Here is a 27,327-nt window from a genome sequence, read left to right on the forward strand (position 1 = left end):
AATGAGTTAAGAGGTCACACATATATATCACAAACCCAGACCACTCAAGAATTCGGATTTCTTAATTCCTAGTGACATTTCACTTGTATCCTAGACTATTCCTAAGGTTCAAACAAGGTTTTCCTCACTTATCCACGGCAACTTTGTCGTACTTGTTCATGATGTCATATGTAACGACCATAATATCATTTATGCTTTCATAACAACAAATAAGCATATAACTCATTACAAAACGAAAACATTTATCACATAATATCAAAACAATAAAAACATACTACAACACCACATTATTTGCATATGAACTTACCTCGGTACAAAATGATGATAATCGAGCTTATTCTTTGAAAACTTTATTCTTTCCTCGATCAAGACCTGTATCATGTTTTTCTTGATCTATAATGTCAAATTTAACTTGTTTAATAATCACATTGTCCAAATCAATCCATAATTCATACTTATATGAAATTACCTTTTTACCCCTAACTTTTCACTTATTTACATTTAGTCCCTAGGCTCGTAAAATGAAATGCGTGCATTTTCTTTGTTACCCAAGCCTAGCTGAATTTTCCTGATACTCATAATAGTCGATATTCTCATCAAAAATATTTTTTTATCACTTATTTTACACCTTTTTTAATTTAGTCCTTTTTAGTGGTTTTCATGAAAAATCACCTAGTAAAAGATGTTTATCACACACCAAACTCTCATATTCCTCCATAAATCATCAAAATACATGCATGTCACACATGGGTACATTTTCATACATAAACCCTACTTCAAAATAAGGGTGGAAATAGGTAAATCAATCTACGAGGACTTGAAAAATGTAAAGAACATTAAAAACAGAGCTTGGGAGCACTTACAATCAAGTTTGAAAGTTGAACAAAACCCTAGCTATGGTGTCTTGAGAATTTTGGCCAAGCATGGAGAAGATGAGCACATTTTTGCTTTGATTTTCCCCTTTTATTCTTTTAATTACCAAATGAGCAAAATGCCCTTAGGGTGTTTCTTTCCAATTTTTCCTATGCATGCCCATTTTTGTCCAAAATTTTTGAAATTGGTCAAATTGCTAATTAGGACCCTCTAATTTATAATCTAAAGCAATTTCATGCTAAAAGCTTCTAGAACACAAGTTTTGCATCTCATTCAATTTGGTCCCTAATGTTCAATTGGATGTTTTATGCATAGAACTTCTTCATGAAATTTTCACACAAGCATGTATTCATATCATAGACCTCATAATAATCATAAAATAATTATTTCTATCTCGAATTTTTGGTCTCAAAACCACTGTTCTGACTAGGCCCTAATTTGATATGTTACAACTCCCCCCTCCTTTAGGGATTTTTGTCCCCGAAAATCTTACCAGTAAAAAGGTTTGGGTATTGTTTCTTCATAGTCTCCTTAGGCTCCTATGTAGCTTCTTCAACCCAATGTCTTTGTCATAAGACCTTCACAAGAGCAATACTTTTGTTTCTCAATTACTTAACTTCTCGAGCCAAAATTTTAATCGGGTTCTTACCATAAGGCATATCTGGTCAAAGTTTAGCCTCTGTCAGACCAATCACATGTGAGAGATTAGATCTATATCAGTGCAACATGGACAAATGAAATACATCGTGAATCTTTTCTAACTAAGTTGGTAAAGCCAATCGATAAGCAATAGGCCCTATCCTTTCAGTAATCTCATATGGTCCTATAAAATGAGGACTCAACTTGCCTTTTCTACCGAATCTCAAAACCTTTTTCCATGGAGACACTTTCAAGAATACTTTATCACTGACCTGATACTCAATTTCCTTTCTTTTTAAATCCGTGTATGACTTTTTTCTATCCGATGCCGCTTTCAAACAATCAAGAATTACCTTCACCTTTTCTTTGGTTTCTTTAACCAATTCAACTCCATGAATCATATTGTCCTTAAGTTCAGTCCAGTACAGGGGTGTACGACATTTAAGTCTATACAATGCCTTATAAGGTGTCATCTTCAAGCTCGACTAATAACTATTGTTGTAAGCAAAATCGACCAAGGGTAGATAATTTTCCCAACTACCTTGGAACTCAAAAACACAACATTTGAGCGTATCTTTAAGTGACTGAATTACTCTCTTAGATTGCCCACCGGTCTGTTGGTGAAAGCGGTACTAGAGTTCAGTTTTGAGCCCAACGCCTCTTGCAACTTTTTCCAAAGTCGTGATGTGAACCTCGGATCTCTATCCGAAATAATTGACAAAGGTACTCCATAAAGTCTTAAAATTTCAAAAACATACAATTCAACCAACTTATCAAGTGAATAATTAGTTCGTATCGATATAAAATGAGCCAATTTAGTCAACCTATCGACTACCACCCAAAAAACATCTTTCTTGATGTCAATGGCAAACCTATCACAAAATCCATAGTAATTAGGTCCAATTTCCATTCGGGAACCAAAATAGGATGAAGTGAACGTAAAGGTACCTAGTGTTTGGCTTTTACTTACTGACAAATCATACACCTCGATACAAACTCAAATATATCTCTTTTCATACCGTTCCACCAATACATTTCCTTTATATCATTGTACATTTTCATGGTACCCGGGTGAACTGACATACACCCGTTATGAGCCTTATGCAAAATACTCTAAATCAATTTGGTATTCTTTGGTACACAAATTCTACCATGGAACCTCAAACAACCATCGGAGTCTCTCTGAAATTTTGGTTCCCTGTTTGACTCACACTGAGCTTTCTTTGCTTGTAACTCTTTATCAGTTTTCTGAGCATCACAAATCTATTATAGAAAAGTCAGTCTAGCCCTCAACTCTGCTAGAATTGCACCATCATTGGACAGGGTGAGCTGTGTGTTCATAGCTCTCAAGGCAAATAAAGACTTCCTGCTTAGGGCATCGGCAACTACATTTACCTTACCAAGATGATACTCAATCACAAGCTCATAGTCTTTTAACAATTCGAGCCATCTTCATTTCCTTAAATTTAAGTCCTTTTGGGTCATCAGATACTTAATACTTTTATGGTCTGTATAGACATGGTATTTCTCCCCAAATAGATAGTGTCGCCAAATATTCAAGGCAAATACAATGGCAGCCAATTCTAGATCGTGAGTCGAATAGTTTTTCTCATGAGGCTTCAATTGCCGTGAAGCATAAGCTACTACTTTGCCTTCTTGCATAAGTACACAACCCAGTTCACTCAAGGATGTATCACTGTAAATCACAAATATTTTCTCTAATTCCGGTTGTACTAACACTGGTGCCTCGGTCAATAACATTTTCAATTTCTCAAAGCTCTGCTGACATTTTTCTGACCACTCAAACTTGACATCTTTTTGAAGTAATCTCATCATAGGAGTGGCTATCATAGAGATTCTTTTCATGAAATGTCTGTAGCAACCGGCCAAGCCCAAAAAGCTCCTAACTTCAGTTGCGTTCCGTGGCAGCTTCCATTTGACAATAGTAGAATCTTACTAGGATCAACTCGGACACCATCACCTGAAACAATGTGGCCTAAGAATCCAACCTATTAAGCCAAAACTCACTTTTGCTGAACTTAGCATACAATTGTTTGTCCCTCAAAGTCTACAAAACATTTCTCAAGTGTTTGGCATGCTCTACCTCATCTCTAGAATATATTAGAATATCATCAATGAACACCACAACAAACTTTTCCAAATATGACCGAAATATTCGGTTCATTAAATCCATAAACATAGCTGGAGCATTTGTTAATCCAAATGGCATAACAAGAAATTTGTAGTGGCCATACCTCGTTCTAAAAGTAGTCTTAGGCACATTCAACTCTTTAACTCGAAACTAATAATATCTGAACCTCAAATCTATCTTAAAGAACCATGTCGCTCCTTTCAATTGATCGAACAGGTCATCAATCCTTGGCAGGGGGTACTTGTTTTTAATTGTTACCTTGTTGAGCTGTCGGTAGTCAATGCATAATATCATGGAACCATCATTCTTTTCTAAAAATAACACAGGAGCACCCCATGGCAAAAAACTTAGTTTTGCAATACCTTTGTCAGTTAACTCTTGCAACTGTGACTTCAATTCTTTTAGCTCAGTCGGGGCCATCTTGTAAAGAGCAATAGAAATAGGTGCTATCCCTGGCACTAACTCAATGTTGAATTCAACTTCTCTAATTGGAGGCAAACCTGGCAATTCCTCTAGAAATACATCCACATACTCACATACAACTGGCACTGATTCAATATTCAATTTGGATTCCTTTGTATTCAATATCTATGCCAAATAAGCTTTATACCTTCTTCTCATACATTTTCAAGCAGACATCGAAGAAATTACAATTGGCGACTTATCTGCATCATTTGATTCAACCTGAAGAATCTCACCATTTTCACATTTCAATTCAATAACTTTTTGTCTACAATTAACTACAACATAATGTAGTGTCAACCAATCCATGCCCAGTATGACATCAAATTCATCAAACGGCAACAACATCAAGTCAGCCAGAAAATAATGACCTCTAATCATCAAAGGGAACTTTTTACATACTTTATCATCATCACATGCTTTCCTAATGGGTTCGACACCTTAATCATAAATTTTGTAGACTCAACAGGTATATTCATACTAGATACCAATTTCATACACACATATGAATGAGTAGATCTAATGTCTATCAAAGCAATAACATTAATATCATAGAGAGAGAAAATACCAGTGATCACATCAGGAGAAGTTGCATCCTCATGTAAACGTATGGCATAGGCTCTGGCCAGAGCTTTTACTTCGGACCTCACTGCTGTATCTCTTATCACATTCTTACTTCCAGACCCATTCCCGGCATTTCTCAAGGGTCTTCCCCTAGAAGTTGTACCATTCGGTCTTGGATTCTAAAATCTTTCTTTCTCTACCATTTCGGGTCAGTTTTTATTATAGTGGCCTAGAGAACCAATCTAAAACAAGATTCGTCACTCTCCCTACAGTTTCCGAAATGACGTCTACCACATTACTAACATTCAATTTTGAAAGGTTTAGCGTTACCCATGCTTGCTACAGATGTAGCCTGAGATCTGAAACCTGGATTTTGCTTTCTACAGTTCCCGTATAAATGTCCAGCTAACACATGTGAATGGGAGTACATCCCTCTAGATTTCTTAGATTAAGATGGAAACGACTTACTCGTGTGTCTCTCTCTTGTGTCTCTAGCCTTAGACTCAGCTTTCCTCTTTTCTTTATTCAGTTCCTTGGCTTTACAAGCCCGTTCGACAAGTACTACAAATTCCTTCAACTCAAGAATGCCTACCAATGTCTTAATATCCTAATTAAGTTCATTTTCAAATCTTCTACACATTTTAGCCTCAGAAGATACACACTCCCAAGCGTACTTGCTAAGTCGAACGAATTCTCTCTCGTATTCATTAACTGTCATACAACCCTGGTTCAAATCCAAAAATTCCTTACGCTTCTGGTCGATGAACCGTTTACTGATATACTTCTTTCGAAATTCCTCTTGAAAGAATTCCCAAGTAACCCTCTCTAGGGGTACCACGGATATCAGCGTTCTCTACAAGTGATATGCTGCATCTCTCAATAAGGATATGGTACATTTTAGGCATTCCTTGTGTGTACAGGATAATTCATCAAATACCCATATCGAATTTTCTAACTAGAACTCTACTCTCTCAGGGTCGTCATTGACATTTGCCCTAAATTCCTCAGCACCTTGCTTTCGAATTTTATCGACTGGTGTTCTAGAGAATCTCATAAAATCTATAGCTTGAGGCATCATGGGTGTAGGTTGAGGATTTGGAGGAGGTGGGAGAGGTTGATCATTCAGGTTCGTTTGAACGAACTCCGTGTACCAGGCATTCATCATGTGGAGAAAAACTTCTCTGCCTCCTTCTCCTCTACTAACAATCTCAGGTCTACTATCGGATGGCACAGCTCCTTTAGTGGGGGTAGGTGCGTTACTTTCTACATCATCTGCCACTGCTCTGTCAGGATCCATTTGCTATATAAAAACACATGGTAAAATTGTTAGGAGTCGTCACACTATCATAATATATGTATAGCATGTATAGCTAGACTCAAATACATGCTATGTAGTCTTAGAACCGACTAAATTGTAGCTCTGATACCACTAAATGTAACACCCATTATCCATGTCCATTGCTGGGATAGGATACGAGGCATTACCAGACTTAAACATACACATACATATAAAATCGGGCCATAAAATTTCAACCAATTCAAAAATATTCAAACACACGCATGTCGTCCCTTATACAGGCCTACGAGGCCCAAAACATACATCGGGATTGGTTCGGGACAAAACCGTGAACTTTCTAAAAACTTTGGGTAACTTAATAATTTTTCTTGGTTTAGAGAGTCACATGCCCGTGGGGGTAGGCCGTGTGGTCACACATGCCTGTGTGGCATAGGACACGCCCATGTCCTCAACCTGTGTAACTCTCTCACTATGATGTCATCATCAAAATAAGGTCACCTGGCCATATCACATGCCCATGTGTTCAGACCGCGTTGTACATTAAAAATAAATGAATTTTTCATAAAATGGTGTATACTTCACATGGACAGAGCACACGCCCGTATGGGTAGGTCGTGTCTCTCACACGACTATACAACATGCCCGTGGGTGGAAAGGATGGAAAGGAAAGGGGCTAAGCATTAAAGCTTAGTAAGTCCACATACAAATAATAGGCAATGATAGTAAACAATTATCATACAAAGACATGATAACTTAACCATAAACATCACTCATCATTCAAGCATTTTGACTTATTTATCAAGTGTTCATATATATATATATACTTTCTCTTTACAAATCATCTTTTATCAAAGCATTGCTTGATAGTTTAGCATACATACATGTACTTACCTAAAATATATCATATGACCATACCTTCTTTAACATGACCTCATTGGGACTTTCATCACCTCATCCATTGCATTACCGTTGAACACTCGGAATATTATTGGATACACGAAAAACTTGCACATAAGTGCCACATATACAATCGTAGCGAAAGCTACCTCATAACATAACGCTCGCTAAGGAGCTACTCATAGGCCTACCTATATAAGCTATAGGTCAAGGTGTAACTACACGAGCTACCCACACAAACTGTCAGGTATCCAAACAACTCAGGACTACCTAGCCACCGATAAGACACACAAGACCAGTACCGAGATCCAAATCACATGTTCCTCTACATCATGAACTCGGACCACTCAACGAGTTCAGAGGTCACACATATATATCTCGAGCCCAGACCGCTCAATGAGTTTGAATTTCTTAATTCTTAGTGACATGTCACTTGTATCCTAGACTATTCCTAAGGTTTAAACAGGGTTTTCCCCACTTATCCACGACAACTTTGTCGTACTTGCTCGTGATGTCGTATGTAACGGCCATAATATCATTTATGCTTTCATAACAACCAATAAGCATAAAACTCATAACAACAAGAGAACATTTATCACATAGTATCAAAACATTAAAAACATGCTACAACACCACATTATTTGCATATGAACTTACCTCAGTACAAAATGATGATAATCGAGCCTATTCTTCGAAAACTTTATTCTTTCCTCGATCAAGACCTGTATCACATTTTTCTTGATCTATAATGCCAAATTTAACTTGTTTAATAATCACATTGTCCAAATCAATCCATAATTCATACTTTAATGAAATTACCTTTTTACCCTTAACTTTTCACTTATTTACAATTTAGTCCCTAGGCTCGTAAAATAAAATGCATGCATTTTCTTTGTTACCCAAGCCTAGCCAAATTTTCCTTATACATAACAGCCCATATTTTCATCAAAAATAGGTTTTTATCACTTATTTTACACCTTTTTCAATTCAGTCCTTTTTAGCGGTTTTCATGAAAAATCACATAGTAGAAGATGTTTATCATACACCAAACTCTCATATTCCTCCATAAATCATCAAAATACATGCATGTCACACATGGGTACATTTTCATACATAAACCCTACTTTAAAATAAGGGTGGAAATAGGTAAATTAAGCTACGAGGACTTTAAAAATGTAAAGAACATTAAAAATGGAGCTTGGGAGCACTTACAATCAAGCTTGAAAGTTGAACAAAACCCTAGCTATGGTGTCTTGAGAATTTCGGCCAAGCATGGAGAAGATGAGCACATTTTTGCTTTGATTTTCTCTTTTTATTCTTTTAATTACCAAATGACCAAAATACCTTTAGAGTGTTTCTTTCAAATTTTTCCTATGCATGCCCATTTTTGTCCAAAATTTTTTAAATTGGTCAAATTGCTAATTAGGACCTTCTAATTTATAATCTAAATCAATTTCATGCTAAAATCTTCTAGAACATAAGTTTTGCATCTTATTCAATTTGGTCCCTAATGTTAAATTGGACATTTTATGCATAGAATTTCTTCATGAAATTTTCACACAAGCATGTACGCATATGATGGACCTCATAATAATCATAAAATAATTATTTCTATCTCAAATTTGTGGTCTCAAAACCATTGTTCCGACTAGGCCCTAATTCGGGATGTTACATGGATTGAAGATGTCTAATGTTGTGTAGGTTAGGGCAAGAAAGGGTGGAAAAAAGGCTTGGTAGATAGTCTTATTTTTGTCCACACGGGCAGATACACGGGTGTGTGTCTAGGCCATGTGTGACACACGGTCTACCCCATGGGCATGTAGTCAGGCCGTGTGTCCCTTACATACCCAATAGTAACCACATGGGTGGAGGCACGACCGTGTGTCTCAACTGTGCGGAGGACACGGCCATAGTACATGGGCATGTGCCCAGGCTGTGTGAAGTCTGTACCTTAAAAGCTAAATTAAATTCACCATACGGCCTAGCACACGGGAGTGTGTCGTGGCCTTGTGCCCCTAAATGGTTACTAACGTTAGAAATAGAATGTCAAGGTTTTAATACACGGGCTAAGACATGGGCGTGTCATGGTCATGTGAGGGACACGGGCGTGTGCCAGGTTGTGTGAAAACCCCTGTAAATTCTAATTTAGAAATAAATCTAGACGGGATAGGGACACGGGCGTGCCCCGATAGATTCAGGCCTTGTGAGCTACACAGGCCTTCAACATGGCCATGTTAAGAGGACGCACGGGCGTGTCACCCTTCCACACGGGTATGTGCCACTATTTGCATTGAAATTTTTCAAAGTTTTCTAAAGTGTTCGATTTATTCCCGAACCGTTTTCCAAGCGTGTTTTAGGCCTCGTAGGTCCATATTAGGGACATTAAGAGGAAGTTTGAAAGTTTTAAATTTTAGCGAAATTATATGACCTGAAAATGTTTGTATGCATGTGTTTAAGCCCAGTAATTACCCTGTCCCGGCGTAGGATACGGGTAAGGAGTGCTATAGAAAATGACTTACAAGTCAAGGTAAAATAAGCTCTTTTTCCTGTAAAATGACTTACCCTTTTGAAAAGCGTAAGTCATTTTCCGAAAAAGAGCTCATTTTTTAGATAATTTTATTTTTATATAAAAATTAACATAAATCAAACTTAATATTATTATATTGATAATAAATTTTATTTTTATTTTTAAAAATTTTAAATATTATATTTTAAATATTATTAAACATATATATTTAATTATTTATATTTAGTCATATAATAAATTATTAATATAATAAATATAATTTATTATTTTAATAAATTATTTAATATTTCAATTTTATTTTAATAATAAATTTTAAAAATAATAATTTTAAATAATATTATTCATATATTTTGAAAATATTCAATATTAATATTTTAATAATAAATATTTATTACAATTACAAATATATTAATAATAAATGTTTTGTAATAAAATATGTCATAAGTCTATGTACACTTCATGATTTGTAATTCCGTCTTTGTACATTTATTTTCAAGAATTTAGTCCTTTTACGTTTCAAATTTGGAAATCAAGTCCAATTGTTGACATCGTTAATTTTTTGTCGATTTTGTTGATGTCACATTTTTAAATAAAAATACCCACTTAGTAGTCATGTAATTAAAAATGATGTTGTAATGAATTTGAATTTAACATAATATTTTTAATATATGCAAAAACAATGTAAAATATAAAATTATACATAAAAATAAATTCAATTAAACAATGAAAAATAAGTAAACCTCAAATGTATGTTTGTTTAATTGAAAACAACTTCTATGAAATATTTTAAGAAATCTACCAAACAACAGAAAATATTTTACACAGATTTATCCAAACACCAAAAAATATTTGCTTTTCCAGAAAAGTGAATCATTTTCCAGAAATCATTTTCTGGAAGTCATGTTCAGTGAAAGAAACGGAGCCTAAGTAAATTAACAAATAAGTGATAAATAAATAAAACAAAACAATTTTATTATCTCTTATCATCTTTTCCATCCGAAACTAAGTGTAAAGAACCCATTTTTAAGCTTCAATATTCGGCCAAGGCATTTTTGTCCACTTAGGTATGATTTTTGTCCCGTTTTTAATGATTTCTATGTTTTCAGAGTCGTTGTAGCTTAATCTAGCTAGCCTAGGGACTAATTTACAAAATTGTTAAAGGTTTAGGGTTTTATCATTGATGAATATGTGTGTATTTTGATGTTTGATGATAGAAAATGAATGGTTGTTGTTAGATAAACAACATTTGTTAAGTGATTTTGGGTGAAATTGCAAATTAGGGATTTATTTGTGAAAAAAGAAAATTATGTGGTAAATGTATGAAATAATGAAAAATACATGCTATTTTGTTAATAAGGGAAATTCGGCTAGCATAGGTAGGGACCTAATTGCATGAATTTGTATTTTTATGAGCTAAGGACTAAATTGTAAAGATGTTGAAATAACATGGGAAAAAGTGTAAATTTTCCATAATATGCTTGTTGGGCTAAATTGAATAGAATGTTAATTAAATAAGTTAAATTTGATTACATATAGATCACGAAAAGTGAAGTTCGGATCTAGATTGGGGAAAGAATAAAGTATTAGACTAGTCTATCCATTTCGCCATTTTTGCGATCAAGGTAAGTTCGTATGTTAATAAGCATTAATATAATTGTGTTTTTAAATGATTTATTATTGAATTAATTGTGGATACGATCCTACGGATATGCTCGACGAAGATTCGGAAAATGTGAAATCCCAGTTGAACCTTAGGAATAGGTTCAGATACAAATGACATATCATTAGGGGTTATGTGTTTTGGCTGCTGGTCCTACGTTCTATCAGTGGCTGAGTTATCTGGCATGTGTTGTGGATTCTCGCCAGATTGTGTAAGAAGCATCGTGTAGCTACGTCATGACTGCCAACTTGTGTGAGCAGACCCATTGATAGCTCGAGAGTGAACATTATATGAGATATGAGATTGAGATAGCTTCGGCTATGTATTGGCACTTAAGGTGCAAGATTCCCGAGTATCCAATATTATTCCAAATGGTTCAATGGTTATATCAAGGATATGGATGAGTATGAGATTGATACGAGTTAGTATGGTATGTACATGAACCATATAAGCATCAAATCGAAGAAACTTGTTAATTTCATATCTAACCTTGTGAATGAATATGTGATAGGTTTGTGGATCAATATGAGTTATATTATGATATGTTTAATTGCTTGAACTATGTATATATGGTAAGTTGAGTTTATTACTATACAAACTTACAAAGCTTTATAGCTTACTTTGTTTACTTTTTCATGTTTTATAGTGATTATCGAAGCTTGCTCATATTTGGGAGTCGTCGGGGATCTCATCAAACTATCCACTATCACTTTGGTACTTTTGAATTTATGTGTTTGGTTATATGGCATGTATAGGAGTTTTGGTCATTGTGGTATATATGTTGGTAATGGATTTAGCCATTTGGTTTGGCTTGTAAATGATGAATGTTTGGTTATGTGTATAGCCATGTGATTTGGCTTATGTTGTTATATTTTGTGATGTATATATATGTGTGCAAATGGCCTTTTGTTATGTGGTTGATAATAGCTATGTAATGCTTGTTATGGATTGACATTTTGGGTATGAAATAGTTGGAAGTTGAGATTGGTATGCTTGTGGTTTTAGGCAAAATAGCGCATATTTGGAAGTGACCATTTAGGTGATTTTAGAATGTGAAATTGGTATGAATTGAATGGCTTATTGTGATATGTGAGTGTCTTGTGGTTGTTGGTATGGAATTAATATGAATTATGCTTGGTTGAGATTGGTTTGAATGCATATTAATGCCATGTTCAAATGTTGTTTGAAGATATGGTCTTATGCAATTCGGTTTGGTGCAGGGGTATGTAATTTGGGTGAGAAAAATGGCTTGGAAAATAGCCTATTTTTGTCCACACGGGAAGAGACACGGGTGTGTGTGTAACAACCTCTTTTTGGTCAAATCAAAATATTGGTTTTGGGACCACAAATCCAAAGTCAAAATATTTATTTTATTATTTTAATAAGGTCTACATCATGATAGGTTAATTACGTGAAAGTTTCGTAAAGAAATTTTAGCATTTAAATGCTTAATTTGGAAATAAGGACTAAATTGTGTAAAGAATAAAACTTGAGTTCTAATGGTTAAAAGTATTAAATAGCTATGAAATTGAATTGTGGGAGTCCTTAAGCTGAAATTAGACCATGGTTAAAGTTAGTGGACGTTTATGTCCATGATTTATGTGATATATTAATGTTTTATTAAAAGGTTAATATAGTAAATTTGTTATTAATTATGATAAAATAGTAAGACAAAAGAAAACGTTTCATATTATTCATTTCCACTGAAAATATTAAGAAGAAGAAGCCAAAGAAGTTGTTTTAGGGTTCGGTCACTTAAGAGCTCAATTGGTAAGTGATTTTGAGTCAATTCGTAATGATTTCTATGTTTTTGAGATCGTTGCTTTGTATTCTAGCTAGCCCGTACCTTAAATTTCGAAACTGTTAAAGATTTATCATGTTTCCATTGTTGAATACTTGGGTAATTTGATGAGTTATGATAGATTTGGAAGGTTTAATGTTAGATTAATAGCTTTTGTAAAGTGATTTTTGACAAAAATGTCAAAAAAGGATTAAATTGAGAAAACGTGAAATGTGGTGGTTTAAAGTGTGAATAAATTGAAAATATGGGCTGCTAGTAACATGTATGAAATTTAGTTAGGCATGGGTTTGTACTGAATTGCATGAATTTGCAATTTTATGTGATAAGGATTAAATTGTGAAAATGTGAAACATTAGGGGAAAATGTATAAATTTTCCAAATTATAAATTGTAGGCTAAATTGAATAGACTGAATGTTGAATATGCTAAATTTGATAATATATAGATCAAGATAAGCCGAGATTTGGATTAGATCGGGGAAAATGAAAAGTGGACGAATAATCGATAATTTCCATCCGAGCAACTAGAAGTAAGGTCATATAATTAGAATCAAACTTTTAAATACTTGTAATTATTTGAAATGAATGTACGTAATTGACTAAATGATCTATTTGAAATTCTAATACCTTATTGATATAATCTGATGGTTAGAGGAGTTTACCGATCATAGCTCGAAACAGTGAATATGATGATGAATTGACGGATTACCGATTAATACACTTATTGTGTTTCACTCGTGTATCTATCGATATTCTAATAAGTTCAATAGGCATAATTATGTTAATGGTTACACGGATGAATTACTGATTATATAAATGGATTGTCAATTATATGAATTAGGATGAATTGTTACATATGTGATACATGTTAGATGAATTTGGTATGATATAATACATTGATGTATGAAATTGAGATAAAGGTTGATTATATGTACTTATGAGACTAACATATTGATGAATGCTTGTGTATAAGCATTTGGCAAGTGAATTTGATATACTTTGTTTAATTGTTTGTTTAAGTATAAATGGAAAGTTAAATTTTGAATTATACGGGCTTACTAAGCTACAAAGCTTACTCTGTTTCTTTTCCATGTTTTATAGAGGTTCGATAGCTCGCTTGACTCTGATAAAGTTGGAGATACGCATCACACTATCCAATTGCCAATTGGTACATTTGGACTCGTGGATATATGTAAATATGACATGTATAGGCTAGATACAAAGATGATAGTTATGGTTACTTGAGCTAGTGATTTTGGTACATGTTGTGGTATAAGATAAAACCATGTGTTTTGGTTTAATTTGGCATAATATGTATATGAAATGTTATGGAATGGCTGCTAGTGAGTTATAAAATATTGCAAATTATGCTTGTGCATGTAACACCCCAAACTCAGCCTAGATGCTACGGTCGAATCTAGTGTGTTGCATCAAAGCCTCATTCAAAAATCGAGTTGTCGGTAAGAGTTTATTTCTAAAAGTAAAACCTTTTGTATGGAGTTAGCAAATCATCTCCTCACACATGTTTGCTCAAAATATTTGCCTTTGGGATATTAATTCAACTTAAATTGCGGAAGCACTTTTGAAAACTTTGTTGTTTGAAGCTCGTGTTCTTTAGAAAATCGTTAATAGTTTGAAAAGTCAAGTTTTCCTAGACTAGCAGTTTAATATAAGAAATCCAAAGTCCATTAAAAGTTAAAAACCCCCAAATGGCCTTATTACATAACTAAAACCCAAATATGAAAGCTTAAATAAATTGAGTTATTAACAACCAATCTACGGACGTGTGGCCACCACTGAGTCCCTCGCGGCTCCAAATCGTCTAAGGTCGGGATTACCGCATGCTTAAAAGAAGGTGAGTTTATGAAAATTCAATGTGTAATCCCTATCGGTCAACAAAGAATAGCAGTGCATACAAGAATGAGTTTGGGCTGAGCCCTATTCATTAACAAGACAACTGGCTTAAGCCCTATGCAAGAATAAATGTGGGCCTATGCCCAAAACAAGATAATCACAATATGGTATGCAACCTAACCTAATCCATCCTGCTCACTACCCGTACCAACCAACTCACCATGTGGGGATTAAATTGACCCACCTAGCCAACTCACCAATATCGCAGTGTAGCTGCTAATAGTAACACAGCAAAGCTGCTAATAGTAACGCCGCAAAGCTGCTAATAGCGGTAAACGTGGCATAGCCACTAATATCAGAATACGTGCCAAAGCCACCAGAACAGTACTTCCTCCAAATCAGAATCCCAACCCCAATACAATATGTCATGTCATAATATTTCATGTATGCAAGGTTTCATACTCAGATACGATCATGCATATATCATACACTCGTCAATTAACCTACCTCTAAGGTATAATAATCATTTCCACCCATTAGGGGTAGAATAGCAATTTGTACCCCTCAAGGGTATTTTGGTCATTTTCCCCTCTAGGGTCTCAGTACAGATAATCAACCTCTCAGAAGGTCCATAGTCGTCTCGAACGACTTAAGTAACCTAAGCAGACCTAACGGTGTAAATGGGCCTAAGACCCATTATTTGGCCCAAGTGGGCCCACACACTCGTGTGGCCCACTTAGCCCAAATTTAGCTACGACTATATGACCTACATAGCCCAGTCCAAAATTTATTACTTATCGTGGATTTAATCTGTGTAGGGCCCACGAGCCCGTTGGACCCTCCTAGCTCATTTCGTCCCAACGAAACCCTTAATGGCCTATGCCATGCACATGACATGACAAAGCCCAACTACTTCCCACCTATTTATGGGAATGCACCGAAGTCCACGATCACCAACTTTGGCACAACTAGCATTGAGTGTTAATAACTTCCCCCCTCGTAAACTCATCTGGTTCGCTCTATATAAAGCCAGCTTCTCACCAATGTTCATGTTATGTGATAGCCCTAAGGTGACCCTAGTCGGAAAGTGGTTTCGGGACCGCTAAACCGAGGCACCAAAATATTTGAATGTGATAATTATTGTCTAGAATATGTAGGTATGAATGTGTGAAAGTTTCAAGCTTCGATTTAGTCGATTGCATGTGAATTCAGTTAGTAGGACTTATGTGTGATACTTTCGAAATGTGATAGGGTAACCTATAAGGATCTAATAGTGCATGTAATAAAAAGGGGGGGACTTGCATGTCAAATTTCCCCCCCTAATTAGTAGTGGCCAGCCATGCTATGAGTGGAAACATGTCACAAACATGTTATGTTAGTGATGTATGGTAGGAAAAATAAAATAAGAAGTATGGGTAATAAAGAAACGGGAAAAAAAAAAGGAAAGAATGTGTGTGAGTGTTTCTCCCCCCTATTGCCGTGAGTGAAGGAAAGAGAAAAAAAAAATTGTTCATCCTTTTTCATTTCTTTTGGCCGAAAATTCTAAGGAAGAGGGGAGGAGTTCTTGGTTCATGTTTGGTTTGGAAGAGAATTAGGAGGAGGTTCGGCCATACTTGTATCTAGATTAAGGTATGTTTGATGTTGGGTCATGAGATTCATACATGTCTTTAGTTGCTAGCTTAAGTTCTAATTAGCCCATTGTTCAAATCTTTGCTATGTCATGGGGATGATATTCGGCCAAGGTGGATTTTGTGTTAATTCCATTGCATGCTAAATGTGAAGCTTGTTAATGATACATGTGATGGTGGATTGACGACTCTTGGATTTTCTTTTTAGCATTTTTGAGTGAGACATTAAGTTCTTTGTTTAACCATGACCAAAAATTGAAATGGTATGGTGTTGTGATGTATTCGGCCATGGTATATTCATAAGTATGATTTATGCTTATTGCATGGTAGGTAAGATTTGTGTTTTGGATTTATGTTTATGTTTGGTTATAATCAACTTAGTGATTCGGCCCTTGCACACATATATATATATATATATATATATGTTTGCACATGATGTATTGGTATGACATATACAATATATCAAGGCATATATTTACACATGATGGTGTTTCGGTTATGGAGTAAATGATGGATGCGTATTGAGTTATAATATGTAATGCATTAGTTAGTAAAATGCATGCCATTTGTGTGTGGTATTGAGTATATAATTGGCCTCAACATAGACATGCATATTCGGCCACATGAATGAGTACATAGGTTGATGTGTTTGTTCGGCCATAGGTAAGCATATTGAAGGCTTATTCTTGACTTAGAAAATTCGGCTAAGGAGAATATTAACTAATGTGTTGAGTTTGATTCACGATTCCATACATATGTGACTTTAATGTCTAATGAATATATATGGGCTAAGTACCTTGAGTTCCTCTTTTCGATGCTCAAATGATTAAATCAATTTATTTGTTAAATTAAGCTCAAGAGCAAAGAGGAACTAGATCTGATAAAGGGAAGGAAAAATTGGTCGAATAGCCATCGGAATCGTTCGACAACATCCGAGGTAAGTTTTCGAGTAATGGAACTTAAATTATGATTCGATTAGATTATGTCTTAAGTAAATCAAAATCATGCTCTTTGTATGTGGCTATTGAGCCAAAATTGTAAATATGATAAGTGTCTTGTGTTGAGCTTTGGTAATGAAAATGAAATATGGATGTGTCATGATTTATTGATATATGTGTGCATGGTTCTTGAATGATGTCCGGCTAAATCAAGGCTTTGTGCTAAGTGACTATATCCGGACTAAGATCCGAAGGCATTTGTGCGAGTTACTAAATCCGGACTAAGATCCGAAGGCATTTGTGCGAGTTACTAAATCCGAACTAAGATCCGAAGGCATTTGTGCGAGTTACTAAATCCGGACAAAGATCCGAAGGCATTTGTGCGAGTTACTAAATCCGGGTTAAGTCCCGAAGGCATTTGTGCGTGCTACTATAACCGGGCTATGTCCCGAAGGTATTTGAACGAGTAGCTATATCTGGTTAAACTCCGAAGGTACGTGATTCGGGAATGAATGAACTTGCTGTAAAAATTTCAGTTAATACGCTTGTGAAATCCCAACAATGAGGCATGTTTCAGATGTGCTTGAATTAGTTGAGCTCTTACAAATAAGTATTCGCCGCTTGATAAATGAGCTCTGGCCTTTGGCTAAGTTGATCTTTGTGTATGAATATAAGGGTTGGTAATGTGAAGTAAGTATGATATTGAGAATTTGTGCATATGAAATTATCTGTTAGCTATATGAATGCTATACTTTGGTTGTGTTTAAATTCATGGCTCAAACTTACTAAGCATTTAATGCTTACTCCATTTTCTTTGATTCTGTGTTTTATAGATTTTGGTTCTTCAGCTATCGGACTCGGGATTTTGAAGTCGAAGTCGCTCACACTATCAAAGCTCCTTTCGGTATATTTTTGGTTGGACTTTGAAATGGCATGTATAGGACTACCCTTTTGTTGTAGGTCATGTACCTTTCGGTTTTGTCTAAATTTGGATAGCCATGCGAAAATGGCTTAAGTATACTTTGGGCATGGTATTATAATCATTGAATGTTGTTCATTAAGAGGTATGGAAATGTTTGGAAATGATTAGCCATTGGGATGGTTAATCATGATCATATTTTGTGCTATTTATGTTAAATGGGCTAGTTGAATCATGGAAACTATGAAATAGGTAAAGCCTACCTTAAAGACAGATGCTGACAGCTGCAGTGATGTGGATGTGAAAAATCACTAAAAATAGTAGGAATGGAATTAAATAGTGAATAAATTATGTAAACGAACCTTGACGAGTCTATTTTCATAGGAAAGTAACGAAACGGTCATATGAACAGTATGTTAAGAGATATTTAAGTTTTCGTGAGATAGGGCCAGAACGGCTTCTGGAGTCCCTGTTCTGACTTTGGAAATTCATTATTAATTGACCAGAGATAATTAGAAGTCATGCCATATATGTACAGATTCCTTTTCGAGTCTAGTTTCTGTAGAAACAAACGGCATCAGTATTGAAGCCCTGTACAGGGAGATATCCAAGTTGTAATGTGCAGAGGTCAGTGTAGTCAATCCCTGTAACACGGGAGACTTTAACTAATAAACTGTACTAATTGGCCTGACCAAAAATTCTAGAAAAAAATTTGTAGATGCATATATGAGTCTAGTTTCAGGGAAACTAATTTTCGAGTTTTGAAATTTAAGATATGATTTTTAAGGTGACAGTGACACGATTAGCCGCTTGTTTGGAAAATTTTAAAATGAACTGTGCAAATAAGTGGATTAAGCGTTAACCCTCGTGTCCGACTCGTGACGGTCTCTGCACGAGGTGTTACTGCTTTATTGGTATCGAGCTACGGTTTAGTCGATTCTAGGACTACCGTAATGCGTTTGGGTCTAGCTATACATGCCATTTTATGTGATTATTTGATAGTGTGGTGATTTCGACATTTGCAAATGTGTTTATTTATAGTAATGGATCCCGATCCGACCGAAGCGGTAGTGATGATCTTGAGAGTGTAGCGCCGCTCCCACACAAGGGATAGCGCCGCGGACTCTCAACCTAATGCTAGTAATCCAAATGATGAAGCTAGACAAGCTTTCTATAGCGTGATGAATGATTGGTTCAACCAATACATTCGAACTAATACTACTGTTCCACAACCTCCATTCCCAACAAACACAACCCCGCACCTACAATGCCTCCCAGAATCGACCAAATAAGGTCAAATAAGCCCTGTGTTATAGAATCCGAAAACACGGGCTCTTGAATTTAAGGCTACGGATAGTGATGATGCCGAGCAAGCTGAATTTTGGTTGGACAACACTATTCGGGTACTCGATGAACTATCTTGCACACCCGATGAGTGCCTAAAGTGTACTATCTCCTTGCTACGTGATTCTGCCTACTATTGGTGGAATACGTTGACTTCTGTTGTGCCTAGTGAGCAAGTAACTTGGGAGTTCTTCCAAACTGAGTTTCGAAGGAGTATATCAGTCAGAGATTCATTGACCAAAAACGAAAGGAATTTCTTGAACTCAAACAAGGTTCTATGTCGGTTACCGACTATGAACGAAAATTTGTGAGGGTTAGCCAAGACGACGAGAATGCATTTCCTCGAAGCCGTAATGTAAACGTTTGAGGATGGACTAAATGATGATATAAAGCTATATGTTGGCATCTTGGAAACCGAGAATTTGTAGTACTTGTTGAGCGAGCTTGCAAGGCCGAGGAGCTCAAGATGGAGAAAAGAAAAGCCGAGGTGGGAGCAAGGGAGTTTCAGAAGAGGTCTTCGTGGAAGCCCTTCCCATATCATCGAGAAATTTAGAGATGGCTTGGGCGGTCTAGGGACACCGGGCTTTTCTAGACGAGATCGCAATTGACCCCTGTGAGCACACGAGTCACTTGATTGCCGGTGTTGGAAATGACCGTCGAGACAGAGCGAAATGCCGAGATTGTGGTAAATGGCATTCGGGGAGTTGTAGGTTCCATGACCGCTCCTGTTACAAGTGCGGGTCAGCCGACCACTTTATCAAAGATTGCCCGAGATTGTCTGAACAGAGTGTAAATCAGAGTGGGAAATCGGGTGCTACCACTACTCGGGGTAGACCATCTAGGAATACGGGCAATGCTAGCGGTGGTTAGAGAGGATCTAGAGATGCTGCGACCAGATCTGAAGCTCGTGCTCCTGCTAGGGCTTATGCTATACGCGCACGCGAGGATGCTTCCTCGCCAGATGTTATTACCGGCACCTTTACTCTCTTTGATACTAATGTAATTGCTTTGATTGACCCCGGTTCTACTCATTCTTATATATGTGAAACCGTAGCATCCAAAGAAGACTTTACCTATTGAGTCTCATCGAGTTCGTAATTCGGTGTCAAATCCCTTGGGTCGTTTACGCTTGTTGACAAAGTGTGTAAGAAATGCCCCTAGTAATTCGAGGTTCTGCTTTCCGGCGGACTTGATGCTTTTGCCGCTCGATGAATTTGATGTTATTCTTGGTTTGGATTGGTTGACCGTGCATGATGCGGTTGTGAATTGCAAAAGCAAGACTATTGATTTGAGGTGCGCAAATAACGAGATAATCCGAGTTGAGTCTACGGACTTAAAGGGGTTGCCGGTGTAATATCGCAATGTTGGCCCGTAAATATGTAAGAAAGGGTGTGAAGCATACCTTGTGTATGTACTTGATGACAAGGAATTGGAAAAAACCGAATCTGCGGTGGTTTGTGAATACCGGATGTTTTTCCGAAGAATTATCGGGTTTACCACTGTTCGGAAGTAGAGTTTGGTATTGAGCTTGTACCGGACTACGCCAATTTTGATAGCTCCGTGATCGTATGGCACCAACCGAGTTAAAAGAATTGAAAGCTCGCTTGCAAGAGTTGACGGATAGAGGTTTCGCTCGACCAAGTTTCTCACCTTGGGGTGCACCAGATTGTTTGTGAAAAGAAGGACGGAACCATGAGGATGTGCATTGACTATCGTCACCGAATAAAGTGACGATAAAGAATAAATATCCGTTATCAGCGTATTGATGATTTGTTTGATCAACTAAAGGGAGCCTCGGTGTTTTCAAAGATAGATTTGAGATCGGGTATTACGGTTGCAAATTCGAGATTCGGATATACCCAAACCGCTTTCGATCGAGATACGGCCACTCACGAGTTCTTAGTGATGCCGTTTGGGCTCACTAATGCCCTCACGGTATTTATGGATTTGATGAATCGGATCTTCAGACAATATTTGGACCGGTTCATAGTTGTGTTTATTGATGACATCTTGGTCTATTCAAGAGATGAGACCGAACATGCCGAGCACCTGAGATTAGTGTTGCAAATTTTACGAGATAAGTAGTTATATGCTAAGTTCAGTAAGTGTGAGTTCTGGTTAAGAGAGGTTAGCTTCTTGGGTCATGTGGTATTCGCATCGGGTATTCGAGTGGACCCGAGCAAAATTTCAGCCATACTTAACTGGAAGCCTCCGAGAAATATTACTGAGGTTCGGAGCTTTTTGGGACTTGCGGTTACTACCGATGGTTTGTAAAGGTTTCTCGATGATAGCCACACCAATGACGGCTACTTCAAAAGATGTTAAGTTCGAATGGACGGAAAATGTCGGAAAAGTTTTGATCAAATGAAAACTTATTTGACCAAGCTCAATTTTAGTGCGGCCCGAATCGTGCAAAGAGTTTGTCATGTATAGTGACGCCTCCCTACTTGGGTTAGGTTGCGTATTGATGCAAGAAGGTCGAGTTGTGGCCTATGCGCGCCGAGACAATTAAAGCCACATGAGAAAAATTATCCGACCCATGATCTCGAATTAGTCGCCATCGTATTCGCCTTGAAAATATGGCGACATTACTTATTTGGTGAGAAGTGCCATGTATTTTCGGATCACAAAAGTCTCAAATATTTGATGACTCAAAGAGACTTGAATCTGCGACAAAGCGTTGGCTCGAGTTGTTGAAAGATTATGAGCTGGTCATTGATTATCACCCGGAAAGGCTAATGTGGTTGCGGACGCCTTAAGCCGAAATCATCGCTTTTTTTTCTGAGCGATGAATGTACACTTGTCCGTTTCTACCCGACAATGTGTTAGTAGCAGAATTAAAGGCCAAACCATTATTGACTCATCAAATTCGTGAAGCCCAGAAAGTCGATGATGAATTGATTGCAAAACGATCTGAATGGGTTTCGAATATGGAATCAGAGTTTCAAATGGATGACGACGATTGTTTGAGGTTCAAAAGCCGGTGGTGTGTTCCAAGAAATTCAGAACTCATTTCGATGATTCTGAACGAATCTCATTGTAGCCGAATGTCAATTCACCCGGGAAGTACGAAAATGTACAACGATCTGAGACTTCAGTTTTAGTGGCATGGTATGAAACGAGACATTTCCGATTTTGTTGTGAAGTGTTTAATATGTCAGCAAGTGAAAGCAGAACATCAAGTGCCTACGGGTTTGCTCCAACCGATCATGATACCTGAATGGAAATGGGATCGAGTAACGATGGATTTTGTATCTGGGCTGCCAGTGTCGGCAAGTAAGAAAGATGCGATTTGGGTCGTTGTTGATAGATTGACTAAGTTGGCTCACTTTATCCCCGTACGCACGGATTTTTCATTGGAAAAACTAGCTGAATTGTATGTTTCTCAGATTGTGAGATTACACGGGGTACCGATTTCTATTGTGTCGGATAGAGATCCAAGATTCACCTCGCGATTTTGGAAGAAATTGCAAGAAGCTTTGGGCACCAAGCTGCATTTTAGCACCGCTTTTCATCCACAAACCGATGGTCAATCCGAGCGGATAATTCAGATACTTGAGGATATGTTGAGATGTTGCATCCTTGAGTTTAGTGGTTCATGGGAACGGTATTTACCTTTGATTGAATTCGCTTACAACAATAGTTTTCAATCAAGTATTAAGATGGCACCTTACGAGGCTTTATACGGGCGTAAATGCCATACGCCATTGTTTTGGACCGAACTCGGTGAAAGTAAAATTTTCAGAGTGGACTTGATTAAAGATGCTGAACAGAAAGTAAAAATAATTCGTGATATCAAGGCAAGATCGATCGTCATAAGTCGTACGCGGATTTAAAACGAAGAGATATTGAGTATCAGGTGGGAGACAAAGTGTTCCTTAGGGTATCGCCTTGGAAAAAGATACTCAGATTTGGCCGTAAGGGCAAATTGAGTCCGAGATTCATCGGGCCATATGAAATATCCGAACGAGTCGGTCCAGTTGCGTATCGATTGATTTTGCCCCCTGAACTTGAAAAGATTCACGATGTCTTTCATGTTTCGATGCTTCGACGTTATAGATCTGATCCATCGCACATAATTAGTCCATCAGAGGTCGAAATTCAAGCCAATATGAGTTATGAAGAAGAACCGATTCGTATCCTAGCACGTGAAGTGAAAGAGTTGCGAAACAAAAGGGTTCCGCTAGTGAAAGTGTTATGGCTCAAACATGGAATGGAAGAAGCCACTTGGGAGACCGAGAACTCTATGAAAGAACGATACCCAAACCTATTTACCGGTAAGATTTTCGGGGACGAAAATTTCTTAAGTGGGGGAGAGTTGTGACAGCCCTAAGGTGACCCTAGTCGGAAAGTGGTTTCGGGACCGCTAAACCGAGGCACCAAAATATTTGAATGTGATAATTATTGTCTAGAATATGTAAATATGAATGTGTGAAAGTTTCAAGCTTCGATTTAGTCGATTGCATGTAAATTCAGTTAGTAGGACTTATGTGTGATACTTTCGAAATGTGATAAGGTAACCTATAAGGATCTAATAGTGCATGTAGTAAAAAGGGGGGGACTTGCATCTCAAATTTCCCCCCTAATTAGTAGTGGCCGGCCATGCTATGAGTGGAAACATGTCACAAACATGTTATGTTAGTGATGTATGGTAGGAAAAATAAAATAAGAAGTATGGGTAATAAAGAAATGGAAAAAAAAAGGAAAGAATGTGTGTGAGTGTTTCTCCCCCCATATTGCCGTGAGTGAAGGAAAGAGAAAAAAAAAATTTGTTCATCCTTTTTCATTTCTTTTGGCCAAAAATTCTAAGGAAGAGGGGAGGAGTTCGTGCTTCATGTTTGGTTTGGAAGAGAATTAGGAGGAGGTTCAGCCATACTTGTATCTAGATTAAGGTATGTTTGATGTTGGGTCATGAGATTCATACATGTCTTTAGTTGCTAGCTTAAGTTCTAATTAGCCCATTGTTCAAATCTTTGCTATGTCATGGGGATGATATTCGGCCAAGGTGGATTTTGTGTTAATGTCATTGCATGCTAAATGTGAAGCTTGTTAATGATACATGTGATGGTGGATTGACGACTCTTGGATTTTCTTTTTAGCATTTTTGAGTGAGACATTAAGTTCTTTGTTTAACCATGACCAAAAATTGAAATGGTATGGTGTTGTGATGTATTCGGCCATGGTATATTCATAAGTATGATTTATGCTTATTGCATGGTAGGTAAGATTTGTGTTTTGGATTTATGTTTATGTTTGGTTATAATCAACTTAGTGATTCGGCCCTTGCACATATATATATATATATATAAGTTTGCACATGAAGTATTGGTATGACATATACAATATATCAAGGTATATATTTACACATGATGGTGTTTCGGTTATGGAGTAAATGATGGATGCGTATTGAGTTATAATATGTAATGCATTAGTTAGTAAAATGTATGCCATTTGTGTGTGGTATTGAGTTTATAATTGGCCTCAACATAGACATGCATATTCGGCCACATGAATGAGTACATAGGTTGATGTGTTTGTTCGGCCATAGGTAAGCATATTGAAGGCTTATTCTTGACTTAGAAAATTCGGCTAAGGAGAATATTAACTAATGTGTTGAGTTTGATTCACGATTCCGTACATGTGTGACTTTAATGTCCAATGAATATATATGGGCTAAGTACCTTGAGTTCCCCTTTTCGATGCTCAAAAGAGCAAAGAGGAACTAAATCCAATAAAGGGAAGGAAAAAGTGGTCGAATAGCCATCGGAATCGTTCGACAACATCCGAGGTAAGTTTTCAAGTAATGGAACTTAAATTATGATTCGATTAGATTATGTCTTAAGTAAATCAAAATCATGCTCTTTGTATGTGGCTATTGAGCCGAAATTGTAAATATGATAAGTGTCTTGTGTTGAGCTTTGGTAATGAAAATGAAATATGGATGTGTCATGATTTATTGATATATGTGTGCATGGTTCTTCGAATGGTGTCCGGGCTAAGTCCCGAAGGCTTTGTGCTAAGTGACTATATCCGGACTAAGATCCAAAGGCATTTGTGCGAGTTACTAAATCCGGACTAAGATCTGAAGGCATTTTGTGCGAGTTACTAAATCCGGACTAAGATCCGAAGGCATTTGTGCAAGTTACTAAATCCGGGTTAAGTCCCGAAGGCATTTGTGCGAGCTACTATAACCGGGCTATGTCCCGAAGGTATTTGAACGAGTAGCTATATCCGGTTAAACTCCGAAGGTACGTGATTCAGGAATGAATGAACTTGCTATAAAAATTTCAGTTAATACGCTTGTGAAATCCCAACAATGAGGCATGTTTCGTATGTGCTTGAATTAGTTGAGCTCTTACAAATAAGTATTCGCCATTGATAAATGAGCTACCGGCCTTTGGCTAAGTTGATCTTTGTGTATGAATATAAGGGTTGGTAATGTGAAGTAAGTATGATATTGAGAATTTGTGCATATGAAATTATCTGTTAGCTATATGAATGCTATACTTTGGTTGTGTTTAAATTCATGGCTCAAACTTACTAAGCATTAAATGCTTACTCAGTTTTCTTTGATTCTCTGTTTTATAGATTTTGGTTCTTCACTTTATCGGACTCGGGATTTTGAAGTCGAAGTCGCCCACACTATCAAAGCTCCTTTCGGTATATTTTTGGTTGGACTTTGAAATGGCATGTATAGGACTACCCTTTTGTTGTAGGTCATGTACCTTTCGGTTTTGTGTAAATTTGGATAGCCATGCGAAAATGGCTTAAGTATACTTTGGGCATGGTATTATAATCATTGAATGTTGTTCATTAAGAGGTATGGAAATGTTTGGAAACGACTAGCCATTGGGATGGTTAATCATGATCATATTTTGTGCTATTTATGTTAAATGGGCTAGTTGAATCATGGAAACTATGAAATAGGTAAAGCCTACCTTAAAGACAGATGCTGACAGCTGTAGTGACGTGGGTGTGAAAAATCACTAAAAATAGTAGGAATGGAATTAAATAGTTAATAAATTATTTAAACGAACCTTTACGAGTCTATTTTCATAGGAAAGTAACGAAACAATCATATGAACAGTATGTTAAGAGATATTTAAGTTTTCGTGAGACAGGGCCAGAACGGCTTCTGGAGTCCCTGTTCCGACTTTGGAAATTCATTATAAATTGACCAGAGATAATTAGAAGTCATGCAATATATGTACAGATTCCTTTTCGAGTCTAGTTTCTGTAGAAACAAACAGCATCAGTATTGAATCCCTGTACAGGGAGATATCCAAGTCGTAATGCGCAAAGGTCAGTGTAGTCGATCCCTGTAACACGTGAGACTTTAACTAATAAACTGTACTAATTGGCCTGACCAAAAATTCTAGAAAAAAATTTGTAGATGCATATATGAGTCTAGTTTCAGGGAAACTGATTTTCGAGTTGTGGAACTCAAGAAATGATTTTTAAGGTGACAGTGACACGCTTAGCCACTGTCGGAAAATTTTAAAATGAACTGCAAATAAGTGGATTAAGCGTTAACCCCTCGTGTCCGACTCCAGCGACGGTCTCGGGTAGGGGGTGTTACATGTTACCTTCCCGATGTGGGATTACTTTCAACCATTAGGAAAATTCCTTATTTTTCTTTTTTTATGACCACTTCAGCCATAGAGTTCCAGTCCAACTCCACCTCCTACACAGCTCAAACAGCAAAATAAATACTCCATTACGCATCCCAGGACTCGAACCTCAAGCCTCACAGTTACACAATGTAACACCCCGT

The sequence above is a fragment of the Gossypium arboreum genome, chromosome 8 (assembly GCF_025698485.1).
Source record: "Gossypium arboreum isolate Shixiya-1 chromosome 8, ASM2569848v2, whole genome shotgun sequence".
Taxonomy (NCBI): Eukaryota; Viridiplantae; Streptophyta; class Magnoliopsida; order Malvales; family Malvaceae; genus Gossypium; species Gossypium arboreum.